The sequence below is a fragment of the Pleurodeles waltl genome, chromosome 4_2, assembly GCF_031143425.1.
Source record: "Pleurodeles waltl isolate 20211129_DDA chromosome 4_2, aPleWal1.hap1.20221129, whole genome shotgun sequence".
Lineage (NCBI taxonomy): Eukaryota > Metazoa > Chordata > Amphibia > Caudata > Salamandridae > Pleurodeles > Pleurodeles waltl.
The window spans coordinates 182,085,235-182,106,365 of NC_090443.1; the positions used below are offsets into that span (position 1 = coordinate 182,085,235).

The following is a 21,131-nucleotide window of genomic DNA, read 5'->3' on the forward strand; positions in this document are numbered from 1 at the left end:
GTAGGCCTGTGCCCCAGTCACCTAGCGTCTAGCATCTTTTAACCTATTTTGCTTGCTCTGTTTAAGCCTATTTATTTATTTATTTCAAAATGGCTGCTATGTTTATAGTTAGTGAAATGTTTTGATTTTACGCTATCAGTGCCATTTTGTGAAGGCGCCACTATCAGCGTCACAGTTAAGTGAGATACGTAGGTATTCACATCATGTCCCTTTCCCACTTACATGAGACAGGAACATAGTGTACTTTTTGTGGGAATTGTTTATATAAAATTGTCGCCTCAAGCACGCCTCCTTATCTATTCTTCGGGAACATACCTGAGCCAGGGGTTCCACAAGTTCTGTATAAATAGATCTCACACAGACAGGGTTATCAGAGGGATTCCTACCAGATGCTATTCATTCCATCTATGCTGCACGTTGCCTTGATGCAGACCCAGTCTTCGTGTCACCACAGTAACAAGAGTTGGGGGCGCTTCTCATGGACCTAGTACTGGTAGATTAGGTTTAAACACACCTGGGCTCTTGTTAGGTTAGATATTAGGTTCTCCATGCTAGGGCTTTAGGGATTTTACATCTTATGTTTATTGCAAGATGGTGGGGGTCTTTGTATTCACGACTTGCAGCTTTACAATTCTGCTTCGTACATCGTTCATTATCCTAATTATTGCAGCTCCTGCATTTTACAGTAGATTGCAGTCTTCTTAATAAATCAATTGAAAAATTTTCTGCATCTACTTTATTGCCTGTGTGTGATTGAGACTTATTAATAAAGTGAGAAAAGGGTAACCTCCGTTCCACCACAACTCCCCTGAGAGGTCGTATTCTAGAGTCCATGCGTAAAGGCTGCCAGAAATCACCTTTTACTGTTTGGGTTTTGGTGAGGTACTGCTTGTGAGCCGGGACGGTTGGGCAGATAGTTGCCACTTGTTGTAGGATTGGCCTAGTCACCTATGAACAAAAGTACTGTCATCCCTAAACCAGTAATCTCGCCTACGAGCAAGAGTCCAACTACGACACCCTATCATACTCTATGTCAGAGTCTATTGCGAATAGGGAGAGATCAAGACCTTTCCTGTGGAACAGGGGTGCTGAGAGGCACAAGTTGATTGGGCAAGGGTTGTGGCTCGATGGACACCAAGCGCAGCCATGGATGAGTTTGGGTGGCGCCTACTCTGAATCAGAGATCAAAATGACTGTCTCATCTTCTGGTGTTGATTAAGCCGGTGTACCAAGAACTAGCATGGGATGTGGAGCTGGCAGAAGTGTTGATAAGGGCCCAGTGGTGGGTTCCGAGGGTCCAACTGGCATTGAGGGCCTGCTGGAGCACCAGGGGAAATTGAAACGGATCCCAAGAGTCAGAGCATAGTCTCACTGAACTCTTGGATCAGCCTAAGTGTTGCAGATGGCATTGGAAACTTGGGTTGTGTTGGGACAAGTTGGGGATTTGGCACTGATGTCAATCGACTTAAGGCGCAAGACTGATGACACACTCACTCCTTCGCCGGTGTATGAGAGAGGTAGCAAGAGGCTGATTTCTGCTTGGATTTCTTATGTGTTTTCTTTGACTTACCCAAGGGTTTAGAGAGCGATGACAAAACATCAGAACCGACTTCTGGACCATGAACAAGATTGCAACCAGCCCTTGGACTTCAATCCAAAAGCAGGGTCTTTTGGTTTTGGTGATGTAGAGCTTCGCATTTCCGAATGGCCTTTGGATTCATCGATGGGCATGCGCTGCAGGCTTACAGTCGTGAGCTAACCCCCGGCACCATAGGCAAACATAATGGACATTTGTCAGACATTTACTTGAGGCAGTCCCTGCAAGGTTTAAACCCTGTCGGCTTGGGAAGAAATATTATGCATTGCACACAGTTTGTTCTTTTAATTAGATTTTGATGGACACAAAGAGACATGAGGCAGCTTCAGATCCGTGTCTGGTGGTATGGAAAGAACGGAACCATCGTCAGCGATCAGGAGTAGTGCCATTGTCTCTACAAGTCATTTCAGGAGCAAAGCAGCAACAGTGTGGAGCCACATGGTGGCACCTATCGATGCGCAGAGGTACTGCTCAAAAGGTTCCAGATCCAGTCTTATACCCGAAGAAGTATTTACAAGTTGAGGAATCTGCTGTTAAAAGTCTCTATCAGAAAAAAATATTTTCAAAAGCAAAAGCACTGAGCATTGTTGCTTGCCAGACAGTGGTGATTACTAGCACATAACACCTCCCCTGAATAGGTCTTGGAATGCTCTGCTTCACTACCCTGAGAGATTCAATTGCTGTAATGGGTGCCTGGTTCCCAGTAAGGAGGCAACTGAGAACCTATTACTTGTGTAGGACTCACACTCATCACAAATAATGTAATTTCACACAGTAGGCCACTGCAATAGTTACATTTTTAAAATGACACTTGGACAACATGAAGAACCTATTTCGTAAATGACTATCCTTTTCCACATTACGGTTAGATTAGGTGCTTTGTAATGTGCTGCATGCCATCAATGGCAGCAGCAGACCACATTTTTTAACAATAATAAACATCAAGCTCTATAACTTTATTAGGCTAAAGAAGTCCACTTGAGCAAGCTTCATTGAGTACATATTTAGACTGAAAGGCTGAATCATTTCCAAGTTTCTAACAACAAATGGCAAAAACAACATGGAACCCAGTCCTTGGAAACAGGCACTTAGGGAATGCGTATTGCAGATCTTGATTAAAAAAAAAAAAAAGACAAGGTGCATCTAGAAAGAAAGCTTCAGTTACACTAACTCTACCCTCTTAGGGTAGTGACGACAAAACTGCATAGTGTGCCAAACTTTTTGTTTTTCAAGCAAAGGAGTTTTAAATTCTATATAGAATGAATTCTACTGTTTTCTTTATCACGACCACTAGATAGGATAACAAAAGGATGGTAAACTTAATTTGTGTTCTCAATTGTAAACATTTTCGTTTGCTTGCAGTACTGGATTGAATATCATTTTTATACTTATGGTAAAGGATTTTAAAACTATTGTTTTTAACACACAATCCAAAGACTTGCACATTGGAAAGTAACCTGTTGGTCAGTATGAATTCTCTCGAGGTGGGGCTCGGCCTCATCTGTTAATTAACTGTGAGAAAAAAAACACTGCCAATCTTAAAATTTGCTGTCTTGTAGTACAAGGCCACTTTATTGTGTAAATGTACCAGACTAAAACATCTAAAAAACACATTTAAGCAAAATGAACTGGTGGATACAGTAACTACTCTTGGATTCCTCACCTTATGAATTCTCCCAATGCACCAGCAATCAACGGAAATTTTCTTCCTAGCTCCCCACGTCGACGAGGACGTCACAATTGCACGGCTCCGCAGGCGATTCCGTTTGACGTCATTGTGGCAATGAGAAGCCCTCGCCGGTGTGCTGACGTCAGTTTCACCATTTTTTACGTGCCTTTGAGGCGAACAGGTGAATACTGACTTCACAATAAACTATATATACACACCAATCCAAATACAAATATGAACCACAATATTTTTTTAATGTAAAAACATCCAAAACTTCTATACATTTATAATAAAAGAAGTCTGATCAGACAGGCAACGGGGAGGCGGTTGGGACTTTGATGAATCCACAGGTAGCTACTGTATCCAACTGTATCCACCAGAAAAAGCGTTACCGAAGGTAAGTATCTTGTTATTCTTGGATACATCTACCTGTGGATTCCTCACCTTAAGAAAAGAAACCCAAAGCAGTCTTGCACTCGGTGGTGGGTGCCTGACCGGTCAAACCAAGAAATCCTGCAAAACAGAACGTGCAAAATGGCCGTCCCTCCTAACTTCCGAGTCTAAGCAATAATGCTTAACGAAAGTGTGGAGAGAAGCCCAAGTGGCGGCCTTACAAATTTCAGCAACTGGGACACCTACAGCCAAGGCTGAAGTGGCAGACTTAGCCCAGGTGGAATGGGCCCTAATATACTCAGGAGGAGCCTTCTTTGCCAGTGAATAATAAATCTTTATGCAAAGAATGACCCACCTGGAAAGGGTTCTCTCGTGGACAGCCTTGCCCCTCATCTTGCCCACATATCCAATGAAGAGTTGATCATCAACTCGAAAGTCTCTTGTCCTCCAAGTGTCGAAACTCAGAGCACTTTTTGGATCCAACCGATGAAGTCTTTCCTCCTCCTTTGATGGATGAGGAGGAGGGTAAAAGGATGAGTGTGTTCTAGGCTGGCCCATATGAAAGGGAGTGACTATTTTAGGAAGGAAAGCCGCCCTGTTTCTCAGCACCACCTTGTCAGCATAAAAAGAGGTGTCACACTAAGAACCTGAAGCTCACTCATACGCCTAGCCGACATGATAAGTAAACTGTTTTTAAAACCAAAAGCCTCAATTGGCAAGAATGCATAGGCTCAAACAGTGAACCCATTAAAAAGTCAAAACCAAATTCAAATCCCACCGAGGCATGACAAACTGAGTGGGAGGAACGCTGATCAGGAAGGCACAGAAAGGCCGACAGCGCTGATAAATAAGCCTTCATAGTCGCAACCGCACATCCCTTCTGCGCCAAGGAAAGGGCAAAAAGCAAAACACCAGACGAACAAGTTACTTACCTTCGGTAACGACTTTTCTGGTGGATACATTAGCTACCTGTGGATTCCTCACCTAATGAATACTCCCATGGCGCCGGCATTCGACGGAAATCTTCTTACTAGTCTCTGCACGTCGACGAGGACGTCCCTCTAGCCCACGCGACGCCGTCTGACGTCATACAGGCAATAAGAGGTCCTCGACGACGTGCCGACGTCAGTACCAATCATTTTTTACGTGCATGAGAACAACCAGGCAATGCAATGAAAGAGCAAGGCAACATCCCATTACATTGTAAAAATACACAACATTGCATGAATAACTGTAAATCTTTTATATATATATATATATATATATATATATATATATATATATATATATATATAACTCTCTCTTTTAAAAAAAAATATATATACACATCAAGTATATACACAAAGATATATACATATATACAAATATAATATATACAACATCTATTGCACCCTCAAAGACCAAGAGGAGCGTACTCAAGGATTACTTGGTAAGACCAGAAAGGCAACGGGGAGGCGGGTGGGACCGTGAGGAATCCACAGGTAGCTAATGTATCCACCAGAAAAGTCGTTACCGAAGGTAAGTAACTCGTTCTTCTGATGGATACAACTACCTGTGGATTCCTCACCTAATGAATAGAGTCCCAAAGCAGTACCACGCCCGGCGGTGGGTGCCTAAATGGTCAAACCAAGAAATCCTGCAGCACTGACCGTGCAAAATGGCCGTCCCTTCTAACCTCAGAATCCAAACAGTAATGTTTTGCAAAAGTGTGAAGGGACGACCAAGTTGCGGCCTTGCAGATGTCGACCACAGGAACACCTCTGGCCAAGGCCGAAGTGGCCGACTTAGCTCTGGTGGAATGAGCTCTAATGCCCTCAGGAGGATCCTTCTTTGCCAAAGAGTAACAGATTTTAATGCAAAGAACAACCCACCTGGATAGTGTTCTCTTGTGGACTGCCTTTCCTCTCCTCTTGCCCACGTATCCAATAAACAGCTGATCCTCCAGCCTGAAATCCTTTGTTCTATCAATAAAGAAGCTCAACGCCCTCTTTGGGTCCAGACGGTGCAGTCTTTCTTCCTCTTTGGAAGGATGAGGCGGAGGATAGAACGTGGACAAAGTAATTGCCTGAGCCAAATGGAAAGGTGAAACAACCTTCGGGAGGAAAGCAGCCTTGGTCCTCAACACCACCTTATCCCCATAAAAAGTTGTATAAGGGGCCTTTACTGATAAGGCCTGCAACTCACTCACTCTCCTTGCTGATGTTATAGCTATCAGGAAGACTGTTTTTAAAACCAAATACCTTAAGGTGCAAGAATGCATAGGTTCAAAAGGGGACCCCATAAGGAAAGTCAGGACCAAGGACAAATCCCATTGCGGCATAACGAATGGCTTTGGAGGATATTTATTTAGAAGACCTTTCAAGAATCTGATAACAATAGGGGATTTAAATAAAGATGGTTGGTCTGGAAGACATATGAAGGCTGACAAGGCCGATAAATAACCCTTAATGGTAGCCACTGCACAACCTTTCTGCACTAGAGACAGAGCAAAAGACAAAACGTCCGATAGATGAGCATGCAAAGGATCAATCTGCCTCTCTCCACACCACGCAACAAATTTAGACCATCTATTAGCGTAGATAGATTTAGTGGAGTGTCGCCTGGCCGCTAATATAACATCCACTACCTCAGGCGGGAGAGAGAAGGAACTCAGGTTGCCCCGTTCAATCTCCAGGCATGTAGGTGCAGACTCTGGAGGTTGGGGTGTAGAACCTGCCCCTGCGACTGCGAGAGGAGGTCTGCCCTGAAAGGGAGACGGAGCGGAGGGCACATTGAGAGTTGGAGAAGGTCGGAGTACCATACCCTCCTTGGCCAATCCGGAGCTATTAGGATGACTAGAGCCCGGTCCTGGCGAATCTTCCTCAATACTCGAGGAATCAAGGGTATGGGAGGAAACGCGTAAAGCAACTGGCCGCACCAGGTTATTTGAAACGCGTCCCCCAACGCTCCCTGCATCGGATACTGGAGGCTGCAGAATAACGGACAATGCGCGTTCTCCCGAGTGGCAAACAGATCTACCCGAGGAAACCCCCACCTCTGGAAGATTAAACAGACTTGATCTGGATGGAGACGCCACTCGTGGTCTGCCGAGAATTGGCGACTGAGACTGTCCGCACGCACGTTCAAGACTCCGGCCAGATGGTTTGCTATCAAGCAAATCTGATGGTCCTTTGCCCAGGACCTTAGTCGAAGAGCTTCTCTGCAGAGAAGGTACGACCCCACTCCTCCCTGCTTGTTTATGTACCACATCGTGGTAGTATTGTCCGTTAGGACCTGTACCGACTGACCACGAAGGGAAGGGAGGAAGTCCTTGAGAGCCAGACGTACAGCCCGTAACTCTAACAGATTGATGTGAAACATCTGTTCCTCTGGAGACCAAAGACCTTTGATCTCCAGATCCCCCAGATGAGCTCCCCACCCTAGAGTGGAAGCATCCGTTATGACTGTGGCCACTGGTGGCGACTGCTGGAACGGCTTTCCTTGTGAAAGATTGTTGCTTGCAATCCACCACTTCAAATCCACAGCAGCATCTCTGGAGATCTTGACCGTACTCTCTAGATCCCCTTTGTGTTGAGACCACTGCCTTCGGAGGCACCACTGAAGAGCCCTCATGTGCCAGCGAGCATGCATGACCAACACAATGCAGGAGGCAAACGGACCGAGCAGACGAAGGACCTTGAGGACTGGAACTACTGCTCCATTTCGAAACATTGGAACCAAATCCTGAATATCTTGAATCCGCTGAGGCGGAGGAAAGGCCTGACCCAATGTTGTATCCAGTACTGCCCCTATGAACAGGAGGTGCTGAGAGGGCTCTAGGGGAGATTTGGGCTCGTTCACCGAAAAACCCAGGTCGAACAACAACTGGGTTGTTGACTGCAGATGATGCGACACAAGCTCCGGGGACTTGGCTTTGATCAACCAGTCGTCCAAGTAAGGGAATACTGCTATCCCCTTCCTTCTGAGTTCTGCCGCAACCACCGACATCACCTTCGTGAAGACTCGAGGTGCTGAAGTAAGACCAAACGGAAGGACCGCAAACTGATAGTGCTGCGATCCCACCACAAACCGGAGATACTTCCTGTGTGACTTGAGTATCGGGATATGAAAGTAAGCATCCTGCAAGTCGACAGACACCATCCAGTCTTCCTTGTTCAACGCCAAAAGCACCTGTGCTAGGGTAAGCATCTTGAACTTTTCCTGCTTGAGGAACCAATTCAAGATCCTCAGGTCCAGGATTGGTCTCAAACGACCATCCTTCTTGGGAATCAGGAAATACCTTGAGTAACATCCTCGACCCCTTTCCTGCTCTGGGACCAACTCCACCGCGCCCTTTGAAAGGAGGGCTTGTACCTCCTGTTCTAGCAACAGGAGGTGTTCTTCTGAACAATAAGAAGGGCGGGGCGGGATGAGGGGCGGGAACTCCCGAAAGGGAAGGGTGTAGCCTTTTCCCACAATACTGAGAACCCAAGTGTCCGTTGTAACAGTCTTCCATTTGGTGAGAAAATGCTGTAATCTTCCCCCTACAGGAGAGGAGTGAGTGGGAAATGGTGGAAGCCTAAGGCTGCTTCCCCTGCTGCGCCCCGCCAGAGGATGAGGAAGAGGCAGAGTGCTGCTGAGAGGCTCCTCTGGTGCAGACCCTACCTCTCCCTCTAAAAGATCTATAGGGATGGGAAGAGGCAGGTTGCTGATATCTTCCCCGAAAGGAAGAGGAGGAAGAGCCACGCCCAAATCAACAAAACCTCCTGAAAAATCTGGAAGAGGCCGTGGAAGAAGGAGCTTGGAGCCCTAACGACTTAGCCGTGGCCCTGCTCTCCTTAAAACGTTCCAAGGCCGAATCAGCCTTGGCTCCAAACAGTTTGTCCCCATGAAACGGGAGATCCAACAATGTGGACTGTACATCCGCAGAAAAGCCCGAGTTACGGAGCCAGGCCTGCCTCCTTGCCACCACAGTTGTGCCCATTGCTCTGGCTACCGAGTCGGTCGTATCCAGTCCCGTCTGGATAATCCGGGTCGCAGCAGCCTGGGCATTTGAAACAACATCCAAAAGACCCTGGGGAAGCTCTGTAAATGATGAGGAAATGTCATCCATCAGAGCATGAATATACCTCCCCAGGATACAGGTTGCGTTGGTGGCCTTCAACGCCAGACTGCAGGACGAAAAAATCTTCTTGGACTGCGCCTCTAGTTTCTTTGAATCTCTGTCCCCAGGCACCGTCGGGAAAGAACCAGGCGCTGACTTGGATGAACAGGAGGCCTGCACCACCAAGCTCTCCGGCGTAGGGTGCCTAGACAGAAAACCAGGGTCAGTCGGAGCCGCCCGATACCTCCTGGCCACGGCTCTGTGAACTGCTGGGGAAGATGCCGGCCTCTTCCACACCTCTAACACCGGATCCAGCAGAGCGTCATTAAATGGCAAAAGAGGCTCCGCCGCAGCTGAGGCCGGATGTAGCACCTCTGTTAGAAGGTTTTGTTTAGCCTCCACCACCGGCAAAGGCAGGTCCAAAAAACTAGCTGCCTTCCGTACCACTGCGTGAAAGGAAGCAGCCTCCTCAGTATATTCTCCCGGGGACGAAAGATCCCACTCAGGGGAAGTGTCCAGCCCACTGGCCGACTCCAGACCACGCAGCCCATCACCCGAGTCCTCTAGCTCTCCTTCCTCCGGGCTCGTTGGTACTCCTGCTCCTCTAATACACGGAGAGCACGTCTCCTCGAATGAAGCCGTTGTTCAATACGCGGAGTCGACAATGCCTCCGCCGAAGTCGAAGATCGGCGCCGATCTTCAGAAGCCACCGACGCCGCGTCCGGCGCCACAGGTAACTTCGCGCCGACGAAAGAGCAGTCGAAGCAGATGGACCCACCGGAGTCACAGGCCGAAATCCCGACGTCGACGGGGTGGAAATCCCCGGGGCCAATCCCTCTGAAGCCACCGGAGCGGCCACCGGCGCCGACCCCACGTTCCCAAAAGGGAGAAAGGGCATAAAGGGTGCCGGCCGAAGAGGCGCAGGATCACCCAATGAAAAGGCCAAAGGCCCAGCCGGAGCACCCCCTGGAGCCATCTGTTGGAAGATGGCATACATCGCATTCAAGAATGCGGAACTATCGGCTCCAGGGGTGGGAAAAGCCGGATACTGGGGTGCCTGTCTCGGAGGCGACCCCGACGCCGGCCTCGACGTCTGCAACGCCGGAGAAAACACCTGAGGCTCCAATACCTCAATCACCGACGCCTGTCCAGGTGAAGTCGGAGACGCCGGAGAGGGCAACGGCGTCGAAGGATGCGGCGTAACCGTGGGACTGATCTCCCATGTCCTTCGGCGCCGATCCGAAGACCTGGAACGAGTCTCCTTTGAATGACGCCGAGATTCTCTACGACGCCGGGAGTCTCGATGACGCCGATGTCTTGGTGAAGAAGACTTCTTGTGATGCTTCTCCTTCGATTTCGCCATAAACAGCTTCGCCTCACGTTCCTTGAGGGCCTTTGGATTCATGTGCTGGCATGAATCACAAGTCGAGACGTCGTGGTCGGAGCTCAAACACCAAAGGCAATCGGAATGAGGATCCGTCACTGACATCTTGCCTCCACACTCACGACAAGGCTTGAATCCAGACTTTCTCTGCGACATTATTACCACAGCGAAAGACTACGCAGCAAAAATACACTGTAACCACAAAAGTAACAGTTGCTCCCTCGAAGATAACCGTTTCGAATGCACGGAAAAAAGGGAACTGGCGTCGGCACGTCGTCGAGGACCTCTTATTGCCTGTATGACGTCAGACGGCGTCGCGTGGGCTAGAGGGACGTCGACGTGCAGAGACTAGTAAGAAGATTTCCGTCGAATGCTGGCGCCATGGGAGTATTCATTAGGTGAGGAATCCACAGGTAGTTGTATCCATCAGAAAAATGGGCCTTTAAGGGATCAATTTGCCTCTCTCCACACCAAGCAACACATTTTGCCCATCTGTTAGCATAGACAGTCTTGGTGGAGTGTCATCTGGCAGATAAGATAACATCCACCACTTCTGGAGGGAGAGAAAAGGAACTCAGATTGCCCTGTTCAATCTCCAGGCATGTAGGTGCAGGCTCTGGAGGTGGGGTTGTAGAATCGGCCCCTGCGAGAGGAGGTCTGCCCTATGAGGGAGACTGAGTGGAGAGTACAGTAAGAGTTGGAAAAGGTCTGTGTACCACACCCTTCTTGGCCAATAAGGGGCCATTAAAATTACTTGAGCCTGATCTTGGCGAATCTTCCTCAGAACCCAAGGAATCATGGGTATGGGGAGAAACGCGTAAAGCAACTGGTCGCACCAGGACATCTGAAACGCGTCCCCCAATGCCCCCTGCACAGGATGCTGGAGGGTGTAGAACGACAGGCAGTATGCGTTCTCCTGAGTGGCAAACAGATCTATTTGTAGAAAACCCCACATCCGAAAGATGTGAAGAACCAGGTCTGGATGGAGACGCCACTCATGGACGGCCGAGAAATGCCGACAGACTGTCTGCACGTACATTGAGAACTCCAGCCAGATGGTTTGCTACTATGCAAATCTGATGTTGTCCTGCGCCAAGGACCATAGCCCTAGAGCCTCTCTGCAAAGAAGGTACAACCCTACACCTCATTGCTTGTTGACGTACCACATTGTGGTAGTGTTGTCCGTCAAGACTTGAACTGACTGGCCGTGAAGGGACGGGAGAAAGGCCTTGAGAGCCAGGCATATTGCCCGTAATTCTAACAGATTGATGTGAAACATCTGCTCTGCTGGAGACCAATGGCCTTTGATCTCTAAGTCCCCCAGATGAGCTCCCCACCCTAGACTGGAAGCATCCGTTATGACCGTGGCCACCAGAGGTGAGAGGCAAAATGGCCTTCCTTGGGAAAGGTTGCCGTCCACAGACCATCATCGAAGATCCGCTGCAGTGTCTCTGGAGATCGCCGACTCTGAGATCCCCTTTCTGTTGAGACCACTGCTTGCAGAGGCACCACTGGAGAGCCTTCATGTGCCAACGTGCATGAGTGACCAACAGAATGCAAGAAGCGAACAGACCGAGCAGACGTAGGGCCTTGAGGACCAGAACAGCTGCTCCCTTTTGAAACATTGGAATCAACGCCTGAAAGTCCTGAATCCTCTCAGGTGGAGGGTAGGCCCGATCCAATGTTGTGTCCAGTACTGCCCTTATGAACAGGAGGCGCTGAGAGGGCTCCAGGTGAGACCTGGGCACGTTTACCATAAAGCCCAGGTTGAACAACTGTGTTGTCATTTGCAAGTGATGCAGCACGAGCTCTGGGGACCCGGATTTGATCAGCCAATCGTCGAGGTAAGGGAATACAGATACTCCCTTTCTTCTGAGGTCCGCTGCAACCACCGCCATCACCTTCGTGAAGACTTGAGGTGCAGAAGTAAGACCAAAAGGAAGGACCGCAAACTGGTAGTGTTGCGACCCTACCACAAACCGGAGATACTTCCTGTGCGACAGAATGGGGGGGTATGAAAATACGCATCCTGCAAGTCGACAGACACCATCCAGTCTTCCTTGTTCAACGTAGGAAGCACCTGTGCTAGGGTCAGCATTTTGAATTTCCCCTATTTGAGGAACCAATTCAAAATCCTCATGTCTAGGATAGGACTCAATCGACCATCCTTCTTGGGAATCAGGAAATAGCATCCCTGACCCTTTTCCTGCTCTGGAACCAACTCCACTGCACCCTTTAACAAAAGGACTTGCATCTCCGTACTGAAGCAACAGGAGATGATTTTCCATACAAAACGAATGACCGGGAGGGATGAGAGGGGGGAAACTCTTGAAAAGGAAGGGCATAACCTTTCCCCACAATATTCAGCACCCTAGAGTCTGATGTGATTAACTCCCACTTGTGGAGAAAATTAAATAGCCTTTCCCCCCTATGGGAGAAGTATGATGCAAGATTGACCGAAAACTAGGGCTGCTAGTGGTTCCCCCAGAGGAAGAAGATGAGACGGGAGGCTGCTGGGTGGCCACTTGCGTTCTAACCCTCCCCCGCCCTATATTAGACCTATAGAGAGGGTTGGCAGGCTTTGGGTCTAATCAACTTCTCGCCATCAAACGGAAGGTCTGAACATCCAAGGAAAAGCCAGAAGACCTAAGCCACGCATGCCTCCTGGTCACCACTAAAGTGCCCATTGCCCTGGCAACTGAATTTGCTGTATCCGAAACAGACTGAATTACCTGCTTGGCTGCTGCTTCAGTATCCAACAGGAGTTCATCAAACTGTCCCTGCACATCCTGAGGCAAGCTTGGCACAACATCTCTTGCTGTGTCCATTCGGGCATGAATATACCTCCCAGCATACAGGTAGCATTGACAGACTTCAAGGCCATACTGCACGAGGAGAAACCCTTCTTTGCTGTTTGCGCCATTCGCTTAGACTCTATCTGATGGAGTAGCAGGGAACGAACCAGGTGCAGACCGGGCATAACAAGAGGCTTGCACTATGAAGCTCTCAGGTGTTGGATGCAGAAACAAAAACTGTGGATCCCCTGGAGCAACTCTGTACCTCCTAGCCACAGTCATGGAAACCGCTGGAGACGTGAAAGGCTTCCTCCAAATGTCTAGAATGGGCTCAGTAAGGGCATCATTAAAAGGGAGTAGGGGCTCAAAAGACTTAGAGGAATGATGCAACACCTCAGTCAGAATGTTCGTCTTCACCTCCGATTCTGGTAAAGGAAGGTCCAAGAACTCTGCAGCCTTTCTTATCACACACACTGTGGTAAGATGCAGCCTCCTCTGTGAGCTCACCAGGGGATGAAAGATCCTACTCAGCGGATGTATCTAGGCCACTTGCAGAGTCCAGGCCCTGAAATTCACCCATAGGCTCAGGAATCTCCCCTTCCTCAAACAGCTATTGCCGGTACTCCTGCTCCTCCAAGAGCCTCAAGGTCCTCCTTCTCGACCTCCGTCTGGCCTCCAACCATGGCATCGACAGAGAATTAGCAGACGTCTACAACGCTGGTTTAAAAGCAGATGGGCGCTCCGGTGGAGAGAAACTGCGGCCCGATCAGGACCCCTCCGGCGCCGACTCCATCGGCAACATCTGGGGTGACGTCATCGGCGCCGAACCAGCACCTTCACCTGGATAGAAGGGTACAAATGGGGCCTGTTTTTATGACGCCGGCGAACCCAGCGTGAAAGCTAATGGACCCGTGGGATCAGCCGGTGTACCAGCAGGAGCCATAGCTCTGTTGAAAATGCTAAACATAGCATTAAGGAACGCTGATGGATCCGCTCCCGGAGTCAGGAAACCTCTGCTCATCCTGAGGCGCTCGAACCGAATCCAAAGCTTGCACCCCGACTCCGGACCATGAGTTGACACAGGAGAAAAGTGAACCAGAGGTCTAGCCAGGGACTCGAAGACCTCCATCAACGTCTGCGCCGGAGAAGCCTGTGGACTCTGAGGCTCAGTGGTGACCGTTGGACTGACCTCCCACGCCATACGATGCCGTCTCAGAGGGGACCGAGACCGATCCCGGGAAGAACAGCGTCGTGAATCATACCGGCGCCGCTTCTTATGTGACCTCGAGGACTTATGTGAAGAAGAGTCCCTTGCCTTAGATCTTAGATGACCCTTATTCTCCTTCTTAGCATTTGCCAAGAAGACCTTAGCCTCTCTCTCCTTCAAGGCCTTCGGGCTAATCCGCTGGCAGGACATGCACTCCTCCAAGTCGTATTCAGAGCTTAGGCACCACAAGCAGTCCTCATGAGTATCTGTAACCGGCATTTGACCCCCGCACTCATGACAAGGCTTAAAAACCAATTTTTACAGGTAGAGACATTGTAACTCGTCAACAACTACTTCAAAACATGAGAGCCAGGGAAAAACTGTTAGCATCAAAGGTGCAGAAAAAAAGGGAACTGATGTCAGCACGCCAGCCAGGACTTCTTTTTTGCCACAATGATGTCAGATGGAGTCGCGTGCAGAGCCATGCAATTGTGACGTCCTCGTCGACGAAAATTTCTATCGAATGCTGGCGCGTTGTGAGAATTCATAAGGTGAGGAAGAAAATTAGTTACTTACCTGTAACTGTGGTTCTCCAGTAATGGTATCTTTCATAGATTCACATGCTTGAATCACCCCAGTCATCAAGGTGGGAGTCCCACAGTAACTTCAAATACATATAGCAGTAAGTGTAACACACTAGGCCCTAATAGGCACTTTTACAGCCTATCCATGTTCTTTTATAAAAAGGAACCAAACTTGAGCTACAGCCAATTAGGTGTCAACACCCTCTGGAATACTCCCAACAGAGGCGGTTTCCCTCAGATTTTCTAGTACAAGTGTGAAGCAGAAAGTTCATCTATAAGGGGAACCTCAGAGGGGAGGAGGGTGGGGTCGCATGTGAATCTATGAAAGATACCAATACTGGAGAACCACAGTTACAGGTAAGTAACTAATTTTCTTCTCCAGTTTCGGATCCTTCATAGATCCACATGCTTGAATTAGGGTAACGAGCAGTAATATTGTGCAACTAGATAATAGATGTATAATAATAATAATAATAATAATAATAATAGGAGTAGTAATACTACTCCTAGCTACTACCAGATAGCACTACATTAATCTTTACAGGAAGATAACAATAAGCACAATAATCATAGTCATAAACACCACAATAAATATCAAGATAATCACAATAATTATAACCACAATAATTGTAAGCAGAAAAGTTAACATTGACCAGATTAAGGAAACGTAGTTCACATATCCTTTTCTTGGAAGGTGGGATGACCAGAGAGGCTCACCATAACGGAATAGATGCCTCAGCACTGCTTGCCCCACCGCTGTGTCCATGTTATTCGTCTCTTCGAGACAGTAGCGTCTTGTGAAAGTATGTTGGCTGGACCATGTGGCCACTCTGTAAATGTGCTGTACGGGGTACTCCCGCAAAGAGCTCTGCCGACGTGGCTACTGCCCTTGTAGAGTGAGCTCTAACCTGGCTGTGGAGCGATTTACCTGCTTGAGCATGACAGAATTGGATTGCTAGGCCGATCCACCTTGCAGTGGTCTGTTTACACACTGGTGAGCCCTTCCTCGCATCCCCAAAGGCCACAAATAACTAGTCTGACTTGCGATGTTCCGGGCTCTTTGAAGGTAAAATTTCAAACACCTCTTAATATCCAACAACTGCAACGTTTTTTCCTGCTACCGTCTGTGGATTAGGAAAAAAGGTTTTCAAAATGAGTGGTTCATTTAAATGGAAACTTGAGGGTACCGTCGGAATATAATTTAGGATTCGTCCTAAGAATCACGCCAGTAGTGGTGAACTGAAGAAAAGGCTCTTTGATGCTAAAGGCCTGTATGTCACTTACCCTTTTGACTGAAGTAAGAGCCAGCAACAACACCGTTTTCCATGAGATGAATTTCAGTTCTGTCCTGTGGATTGGCTCAAAAAGGGATTTCATGTGTTGTCCCAATACCACATTTAGGGACCATAACGGTGGAGTTTACGCACCGGTGGAAAGGCTAGAAAAAGAACCCTAAGAAATAGTTTCACAATCCTGGTAGAATGTAACGAGGCAGGGTTTTGAGATTGACGGTACCTTGAAATTGCTGCCCCGTGCACTCAGATGGAGGAATACGAGAGTCCAGATTTTGCCAAGTGTAACAAATAAGGAAGTACTTGCTCCAGAAGCAAAGTGATAGGATGGATTCCTTCCGCAGCAGACCACACACAAAAAAGCTTCCATTTCAATCTTCAAGTCTTATTGGTGGTGTTCGCCCTGGCCTTAGCTAGGATTGCCCTACATTCTGAGATGTCTAAAGTGGCATATTCATTGAATTCAGGAGCCAGGCCGACAAGTGTAGAGATGACGGATCCGAATGCCTGACCTGGCCCTGGTGAACGGTCAAAAGGGTTGGCGTCCGTCTGAGTAGCACATGTGGCTGTTCTGAGAACATGAGGAGTTCCGTGAACCACACCTGTCTGGGCCACCTGGGTGCTATTAGCAGAAGGAGACATCCTTCTCTCTTCATCTTGCTGATGACCCTTGGCATCAGTAGGATCGGAGGAAAAGCGTAGGCATAGACCCCTGACCATCTCATCAAAAACGCATTCCCCCAATACCCTTTTTGGGGAAGCCTGCTTGCATAATAGGGGCATTTCTCGTATGTGGCAAACAGATCGATATTTGGTCTGCCCCATATACGGACGAGTTGGTTGAGAACCTCCTGGTCTAGTTCCCACTCGTGATAATCGTCCTGCTCCGAGTGCCTGCTAGGATGTTGGTCTGTCCTGGCACATGCTCCGCCCTCAGAGAAATGTTGTTTGCTATGGCCCATTTCTAGATGTTCTGAGCCTGTTGTGAGAGCTGTAGAGACCTTGTGCCACCCTGCTTGTTTAGATAAAACATGCTTGGGGTATTGTCCGTCCTGATCAAAACATCAGAGTTTTGAAGTCTTGGTAAAAAAGCTTTTAGACCCAAATCTATTGCCTTGAGCTCTAGCTGGTTTATGTGGAGTTGCTTGTCCTTTCGAGTCCAGGACCCGCTTATTCGCAGATCTTGAAGGTGGGCACCCCAACCCTCGAGGGACGCATTCGTTGTCACTATGTAGCGAGGTACTTGAGGAAGAAATGTGAGGCCGCTGGACAAGTTGGCTGGTGTCGCCCACCAAGACATGCCAGCCAGCATTGCTGGTGTGATGAGAATTTGGTCCTCGAATGAACCCTGCACCTGAAGCCACTGAGCATCCAATTGCTCCTGTAGGGGCTGCATACGTAGTCTGCAATTTGGGATCAGGGGGAATGCATGACAAGATCATTTCCATTAATGACTTGCAAGTTCGAACTGAAACAAACCTTTTTGTCGAGAGCTTTTGGGCAAAACTGGACAGCTTTTGTTTTCTCTCCTGAGACGGGTATGCCTTGCTTCAGACAGTACCCAGTATTGCTCCCAAGAAATTCAGTTTCTGCGTGGGGCGAATGTGTGATTTTTGATAATTGATGGTAAGCCCAAGATCCTCGAACAACTGGAGACAGGCAGTTGTGTGGTGTACCACCTGAGCTTTTGAGGATGCCTTGATGAGCCAGTCATCGAGATAGGGAAAAACCTGCATGCCCAACTGGCGTAGGTGTGCTGCTACTGGAGCTAACATCTTTGTAAAAATTCTGGGGGCTGATTTCAAACCGAAGGGAAGGACACGAAACGGCAGATGCATACCAGCTACCCCTGAACCGGAGGAATTTGCAATGGTTTCCGTGTATTGGGATGTGAAAATATGCATCCTGGAGGTTTAGGGATGTCATGTGATCTCCGGGATTCAAAAGGTGCAAGATGACCTGTAGCGTTACTATACTGAACGACTGCTTCTTCAGGAACTTGTTGAATGATCTTAAGTCTAGAATGGGGTGCCAGTCTCCTGAATGCTTCTTTACCAAAAAGAAGCGTGAATAGAATCCCCTGTTCCTGTGAAGAGTTGGGACCAGTTCTATTGCCCGTTTGCGCAACATCACATACACTTTCTTGAGGAGTGCTTTAATCGTGGAGGCGGAGGACCTGACGGAGGGATATTTGGTGGTCTCTGCATGAACTCTAGAGTATGCCCCTTGGCCACTATATCCAGCGACCACCTGTCGGATGTTATGCTTGACCATCGAAGGAAGTGAGAAGTGATGCGACCCCCAATTCTCGAGCCCCAGGTAGTGATGGAAGCTGGTATGACTGTCTAGTCATTGCTTTCTGCTATCTCTTCCACAGGCAACGGATCTTCCCTTTGCGGGATGTCTATAAGCAGCGGTAGGTGGCAACCGATAATGCTGCTGTTGCGGACTGTATTGTTGTCGGGGTCCTGCTGGAGAGGACTGGTACTGCGGTCTATACTCCCAAAAGGAGTAACTTTCTCTACCAATCACACCTCGAAAAGGCTGTTTCCTGAACTGTAATGTACCATGGGATTTCGCTGTGTCTGTATAGGTCTTGATGGCTTGCAGGATGTCATTCACATGCTTCCCAAAGAGGCTTTGCCCATCAAACGCTAAGTCCAGAATTCTACTCTGAACCTCCAGGCGAAAGGAAGTAGACTTCAGCCACCCCGGTCTACGCAAGACCGCTGCACCTGCCAGCTGCCAGAAACCTGTCAGTGAAATGTGAATTGCGCAATTGATGATCTCAGCTGCAATCCTCTCACCCTCCTGTAACACCTTCTTTGCTCCAACTTAGCATCCTCAGGCAAAAGGTCTGTATAAGCAGACATGTCTGCCCACATTTGGCGATCATACCTGCCCAAGATGGCTAACGAGTTAGCCGCCTTCAATGTAATCGCCGCCACTGAGGAAAATTTCTTCCCAATATTGTCCAAACGCCGTCCATCCCTGTCTGGAGGTGATGTGATTGGTGCCAAAGGGTTCTTTGAGTGACGTTGCGCTGCCTGAGATATGACAGAATCCGGTTGGGACACTAACCTGGCCAGAGGGTTATCAGGGGCTTTATACTTCTTTTCAAGCCGTGACATCTGGGAAGGTATTGTTGCCGGATTTTTCATTGCCTTTAACCCCTCCTGCCACAGGAAATCCACTATAGGAACAGCCCTACCTGACCTCTTTGAAGGCTCTTTAAAGTCGTATAGGAAACAATCAGTTTCCTGGGAGATAATGGGCAAGTCAAATCTTTTGGCCGCCCTTTCCAACAAATTATGGAAGCCACCTTTGTCCTCCGGGGATCAATCAACTGGCCCTGCTGGTGGCGGTGTAGGAATGAGGTATTCATCCAACTCGCTCGGAGCTGTCTCCGTTATCTCACCTTCCCTCTCCTCATCTGTAGAGATATGATCATCCTGTGGTAGGTGAACAAAGGGGATGCTTCTGGGTTTGCAGAGCTATCTGCGGGTTGTAGGGCCTGGATGGAGTCACCGGCATCGATGGTGGAAACCTTCAATAATAATCCTTCAACATACCATGGAGGTCTGACACTAAAGATCTAGGCATGGAATAGGAAGCCTCCGTTTCAAATAAGGGGTATGATGGATCCTGTTGGAGTGCAGAGGACGAATAGGTGGGCTGTTCCTGCCCTTCATCCTCCTCATCCAGGTCGTGGCATTTTACATGTAGTTGCGACGGACTACTGGCTGCACCAAACATTCCCTCCTCCTGAGAATAAATGTAATCGTCATCATCCAAGAGATGCTGAGGAGGGTACGGCAACACCTTGCTTGGGGAGGTATGCCTCAGAAGAATTGGAGATGTTTTTTCCCGCATGGGGATGAAAGAGGGAGGAATCTTGCAGAGTGCTGTTGCACCATGAAATCTCCTGAAAAAGGTGCCGTCGTTGACGGCTGCGCAAACGAAACTGCTGATTTCCTCATCGACAGTTCTCCCGACGACGATGTCCTCATCGGTGGAGTTTGTCGTCAACTGTTTTCTCGTCTACGGTGTCGTCGTTGCTGGTTTGCTAGTCGACTGTACCTTCTTCGCTCTCGTCGTCGGGTGTTTTGTCGACGGGAGTGCCACCGTCGACGGATGGAACAACGAGGTTTCCGTAATCTTATAGATCTTGCTGGTAATGATTGTAGTCGATGAAAGTGGCGACGATGTAACGATCGGGGGACCGCTGTAGTAAACGTCAACGTTACCGTTGTTGCAGTGACCGTCGACGGGGTTGACAAAGGGCCTTTTTTTGGCAGCATCCGAGGAGAACCTTACCGGGTCCTTTTCCGGCGACAGGGACAGAGAAGCACTTCTTGGGGGTGCCTTTGTTCCCCACAGGTGTGGTAGGCTCTGACTGAACCTTTTTTAAGAGTCTCAAGTGGGTCTCTGATCCAGAGGTAGCAATCTCCTGGCGCTTATGTTTTTCCACAGAGATATATTTTGTTTTTTAGCCATCTTTCTTGGAGGCTCTGTAGGCAGTTTTCCCTTCTCTCCAGGTCTTTTTAAAGAGCGAGAAGTGGGAGATGAGGCTTCACTCTCATCCGAAGACAGATTTTCCATGGTCTTCTGCTTTTTTTGGAGCCACAACAAAAGCCTACCCTCACAGTCTTTGAGGGTTTTGTGACTAAATGTGCGGCAGATCTAACAGTCTCTAACCTTGTGATCTGGATGCAGACAGTAGATGCATTTCTTGTGGGGATCATCAATATGCAGTCTTTTCTTCCCACAACTGCCACAGTCTCTGAAAAGTCCTTTCTTAGTCTGTTGGGACATATTGCCCACTGCAAAGCTGGGTTCTCTCAGAGAAAATAATCCTGTCAGAAGAATGAACTCAGCAGAGCTCAGGGAGATTCCCTTCACACGACATGTGGTAGAAAATCTGAGGGAAACAGCCTCTGTTGGAAGTATTCTAGAGGGTGTTGATACCTGATTGGCTGTGGTTCAAGTTTGGTTCCTTTTTTTAAAAAAAAAGAAGAAAAAAAAAGGGAACATGGATACGCTATAAAAGTGCCTATTTGGGTCATTAGCGCCTAGTGTGTTACACTTATTGCTATATGTATTTGAAGTTACCGTGGGACTCCCACC

General features: G+C 48.3%; 1 protein-coding gene across 1 annotated transcript in view; it reads right to left on the reverse strand.

The window, feature by feature from the left end:
* VDR (vitamin D receptor) overlaps positions 1-21,131 on the reverse strand; it is an 817,725-nt gene that overhangs the window by 701,955 nt on the left and 94,639 nt on the right. The gene's annotated exons all lie outside the window — the stretch shown is intronic.